Below are 5959 nucleotides of genomic sequence, written 5' to 3'. Positions count from 1 at the left end.
TGAGCTTGGTCTGGTGGGTTTTTTAATTTGGTTGGGGGTCCATTTGATTTAGGCTAGATTTGAAAGCCAATTTTGGCTATAAGTTAAATAGCCATTTTTCCCATTTAATTTATAGAAAATAGTAGATAATTTCTAAAAATAATTTTAAAATGTTATAATGATTTACAATAAATAATTAACAATTTAAAAATACAGGATCCAATTTTATGCATATAAAACCTAATTAAACCTTAAAAGGGCTAATATTGCAATTATGTGCAATTTAGCTTTAAAAATACTAAATGCAATTATACAAATATGTAAAAATTACATTAGCCATATTTTGGCACAAATATAGAAAACCAATAGATGAATTATCAAAATAATAATTTTGGAAATAATTATTGGGGATTTTATGGATAAAAAGAGAGAAAATAAATCAATTTAAACCTTTAAAATTATAGAAAAAATGATAAAAACATTGGGCATGCTTATATATGCATATATATGCTATTTTGAAGGTATACTGCACATTGAAAATATATAGATAAAAAATTGGGTATCAACACGCCCTTGCTCGAGCCAACTCCTCCGAGAGAACGAAGCCCCTAGCGCTGATCTCTTCGAGTACCTCCTTTTGGGATCTGCGAACATATTCCTCGATCCTATTCTAATGATCGAGTGCCTGCTTCACCTCGGCTTGAGCATTAGCAGCGTCCTTCATATGAATCGCTATCTCCTGATCAGCCTTGGTCCGACTTAATGTTGCTTCAGCCCGAGCATCGATTATCCCAGCCCTGACCTTCGAGAGATCGGACTCGAGCTTCGCGATCATATCCTTTTGACTGTAGCATTGTCACAAGCCAAGAGGAGTTGAGCCTCAAAGGCGGGAACCTTGGCCAAGGCACCCCTCTCCTCTAAAGCTTGAGCCTGCACCTGAGCCCTCAGTTCACCGCAAGCATTCCTGACTAGGCAAAGGGATTAACCTTAAGGGTCAAAAAGAGTGAATCGCGTACTACGAAAGATTACCTGCTCCATCAAATAACTCTCGTAATTCGACTCTGATATGCCTCATATCGCCAGTGCATCAACTCAACCTCCTTCTCTTCGCTAAGGATCCTAAGGGATTCACCCTCATCCATAGCTTTCCGAAGCCTAGCCCCATGACGGAGCAGCTCAGACCTGAGCCTATCAAAGGCATGCAAAAGAAAAAACTCGATAAAGAAAAGAAGACGCGAAATACAGAAGGACTGCGCCAAAACTCACCCTGAAGTAAAGCCGATGGACTTCTCGAAGGCGGAGCACACTCCTGTTGGTCCTGCCCGTTCGGCCCCCGAAGAACCAACCTCGGGCAAAGCATATTCACTCGGAGGAACTACCGTTCTGGAATCGAACACTCCAGGAATAGCAAGCTCGGGCGACGTCCTCTCCTCGAAGACACGGGCCCGTTGAGCCCCATTAAAAGCTCCACCACACTGCGGGTGCAAATCCTGTTTATCGCCATCGTCCCTCAGTTCGGAGGCTGACGACTCATCCCCCTCTCCGAAATAGCACAACCTCGACCCAAGTAACCTCCCGATACCTACAACGGCAAAGCCGGTACAAAAGAAAGAGGAAAATGTCATCTCAAATACATGAAGACCAAGGTAGGAGTAGCATACGCGCATACCTTGGTATTTCGCTTTCTATCTATCACGGGACACAGCTTGCCACCTACACTCATGGCAAGCCGAATGGGTCGCCAACTTCTGGACCCAACCGGGCAGATCAAGAACTTTGCTCGATGTCCATGAAGTTGCTGCAAAAAGGGAGGAGATATAATTATCTAACTGGTTTTCACTATAAGAAAATCTAAGGAATCACAAGACACTCTACTCACGCGCGTAATTCCATCCCTCGGGAAATGGCATGAGCGCTACGGGGATAATGTCAGTCGTCTAGACCCGGACGAATCAACTGACCCACTGTTGATCCCCATCTTCTTCATCATTGACAACAAAGGGCAAAGATGAACGACACCGCAAGATTAACAAGACTCGATGATGAAAGGGCCGGTACAGCCTGACGAGTTGGCTGAGCATGAATTCAAGCCCAGGCTTCTCCATAAAGAGCCTCATCATCAGCACCACTCGCAACAACAACGGATATATCTGCGCTAGAGTAACCCGATACTTCAAGCAGAAATCAAGCACGACCCTATCAAAGGGGCCAAATATGAAAGGATATAGGTATATATTCAAGAATCCATCAGCGGGATCCGTAATACTCTCATCCGTGGAAGGAACCTGCAGCGTTATCCCATCTCTCCATCTGCAGTATCTCCTTACCATGTCCAGATGTTCCTCTCTTATCAAAGACATAGTCTTCATAGTGAACTCCCACTGATCATGAACGCTAAGAGTGGAACTCTCCCCTCCTTGACGGGCCGGCCCCGAAGTAGCTTCCATGGATATGGTAGAATTAATAGACTAAAGCAAGGACGTGCGCCAGGGCTTTTTACGCCTGAGAGATGAAGGACCTGATACCAAGGCGGATGGATAACTATCCAAAATAATGAGATCTCCCAAATAAGCAAAAGCCACCCCACATATATGTGGGAAACAACAACGATTCGCCTATACAGAGTAATCCCCGTGAGGCCAATGGCCTCGATACAAATCTCGGGGTGGTACCCCACCCCAAAGGCATCCATCGAAAAGAAGTTAGGCCTCAAGGAGTCAATTGTATTGTCTCTAGTCTCGCGGTAATGCTCGACCTCGAGGATCTCTGCCAAAAAAGAAGTCAGGCTTCCGGAAGCCTTCAATGCCATAATAGAACTCGAGGCGGTACCCGATCTCATGGTTTTCCTTTCTACAAAGAAAAATAAGCACGTGAAGCTCTAATCATGAAGGCTCTAGGAGGGCTTGAGGCAACGACTAAGTATAGGCAACCCCTCAACGGAAGTCTATCCACTACGCTTTAAAAGGCTACCTGCATCAAGTTCAAAGCAGAACCCCAGGTACCTGAAGCTGACCTTCATTCACGATACTACTCTCGTAAGCTCCAAAAATCAGCATATAATCTCCATGCAACTCGAAGGGCCCGATAGCCCAAGTCTATCAGATCAACTCAGGCTTGGTCCGAGGTACGACGATGGGCTCGGAAAAGAGCCATGTCAATCGACAGAGGATCGGAAAGAATGCTCGCATCCGAGTTAGATGTCAGCGGTCAACAACAAAGGAAAAAATTCAAAGGCCTCGAAGCACACGAGAACATACAATAATAGGGCAAAAATCAAAAACATAAATCAAGGAAATATCTTTGTATTCATAAATATCCATGTGCAACAGCCCTTGAAGGGTCCTTACATACAATTACAATAGCCTACAGAGGATCTCTACACAAAAACGGAGGAACGGAAGGATGTACATGTGATGAAACACGAGAACCCGGTCCATCCTCGAAGGTCCATCTCCGGTATCAGCATCATCGAGCACTGCCCCCTCGAGCTCGCATCCTCGAGGGCGATTCCTTCAACCACCATCTCCTCTAGGTTCCCAGCTCAATCCCGCGGAAGGTCCCCGCCGAGGGAAAAGATGAAGAAGGGGAAAAGGAGGGGATGCAGAGGAGGCATAGAAAAGAAACACGGCCCGCCAAAACCAAAGGTTGAAGATTCGGCGGGCCCCAGCCTTAACGACTGGTAGTGCCATTTTATTCCCTGGGAAAGGAGAAACCCAAGGGATGAAGTGACACACCAGGCCTAGGTAGGAGAGTGAGCAGAGGTGCATAGTCCGAATGACTGTCTACAAAAGGAGAGAACCGATTCCCCGTCTATCACCGTGTCGGGCCAACGACAACAACAACAACAGACGTAACAACAACTACAGCAGCGATGGGATAGCATGGTTGTGTTCGACAAAGGGAAGCTCAGGCAAGAGGCCACAACACAACCTATGGGAGCTCTGCTGAATAGCCTTGAGGCCATAAGCCCCAAACATAATGTTCAAGGATAGAGTAAGATGATAAGAAGAAATGGGCAAATGAGCCAGCGAAGGTACTTGGATTGAAAAAATAACGCCAAAGCACCCCCATTTATAGGGGGTAAGGACACGGTCATCGAGGCTTTGGAAGATTGACCGGCGGACAATTACTGTGTTCTTGAAAAATCAAAAGACGGCGGAGCATTCATCTTGGAGAACATGAATCGACAGTGCGATGAATGATGTCAAATACACAAGTCCATGGGACACCCCGGTTGCTGCAAAAGCTTGCACTGTAGGTTGCATCATTGGTATGACGTCACTGTAACAAGCTCATAGAGTCAGGTGTCACAATCATTTCCCTTCGCTTCGTTCTGGAAAACGTGGAGACTATCTGTATGCGGCAAAATCAGAGGACTTAATTTCTCGCTATCAAGCCACTTCAGAAGAATACCTCGAGACCCCGAGGACGTGGAGTTGTGACCGAGTCCCCTCCCTCATGTCTCATCGAGGCCTGACTCAAAGAAGATGATGGTCGAGGCTAGAGCAGAAGGAGAAGTTCCCAAGCCATATGGCTAAGTATGACAAAGCCTACCTATCCAGAGTCTATGCCGAAGCGTCATGTCTTGTCATCCCATCTCCATACTTTACAATTAATGCATGATGGACTATAACCGGGTTCCCCTCCTATATAAAGGGAACCCACACTACTTTGTAAGGGGCTGGTGTTGCTCCAACTATTCTCCACCGGATCAATAATATCTCTCTCTCTCTCTTTTCTCTCTAACTTGCTCCTCCTTACTAGCTTGAGGCTACTCTTAGCGTTTATTGCTTTCTTACTTGTTCTTCATTCATTGCTTGGTATTGGTCATGAAGAACCTTGTTTGATCATACCTTAACTATTATCCCATTCCCGACTACCTCCGATAACTCGAGCTCGAGCTAGATATTGACCTCGAGGTCCTTCATCGACCAGTCCGAGGCTCGGGCGGTAAGCCCCTGGGATTGATTACTGCCCCGTTTTAGCTTGTATCTCTCCATTAAACTTCATACTCTTAGCATCAACTGCTCTACCAACTAGCATAAAAATAGATCATATATTTTTAGAATCCCATTTACAATTTTAATTGTTGTTACCCTTTTCACGGTAAACATAATGCTTCGGCCTATGACCTACTGGGGAGTTTCTTTTACCCCTCTTGTATTTATGGGTGTGCATTGAGGACAATACACAATTTTAATTGTGGGGTGAAGAGACTGTTTGGGTAAATTCCTATGCTAGTTTAGTTGTATTATCTTATATGTGTTGAAAAAAACTGAAAAATAATCCCTCTTGGTTTTTCCTATGACCACGATTCTTTTCCAAGGGGTGACTCTTTGAACCGGGTAGTAATTTTTTTAAGTAGAATTTTCAAAAAGTTTTGGACTTTTCTCAACGATGGACTTCCTAGACAGTTTTCTTGAGGATATAAAGTCTAAAGAAAAATTCAAAAAGATTTAGTTTTTCTTTCCCTTGTTTGTTTTGAACTGATGATGGAATAGGAAGAACTTGAATATCTATACTTTTTGATATGTTTTATATCGGGGTTTAGAGTTAGAGCATTTGTGCTGAGTACTTTCTTCTTGATTCTTGTGACAATATGCCTTGAGAATATAATTGGGCCCATCTATTGACTCCTATTATGTACATCTTATGTGATTGAATTATATTATTATTGTGCTTAGCTTCCTTAACTTGATAGCTGAGTCTGAGCCATCCTTAGTAGTCATGTGCATTGTGTGAGGTGAGATATTTGGTTGTACTTTGTGTCGTCCCTTGCTAGTCTAGAACTTGCTCTGTGTATGACTTGAAATGAAATAAGTAAGCTTTGCATGTCTAGAAAATGATATAGGCATTTCTTTGATTGACCTTTGAGCTACTTGCCTACAAGTGATAAAATTGTCCTTTGTTGCCTACGAATCCCTTTTATTCTTAATTATATCTTGTTGAATCTTTATCTCTGAAAGCACTTAAGTTGCTA

This window comes from Nicotiana sylvestris, chromosome 5 (genome assembly GCF_000393655.2).
Source record: "Nicotiana sylvestris chromosome 5, ASM39365v2, whole genome shotgun sequence".
NCBI lineage: Eukaryota > Viridiplantae > Streptophyta > Magnoliopsida > Solanales > Solanaceae > Nicotiana > Nicotiana sylvestris.
Note: the sequence above shows the minus strand (reverse complement) of the source record.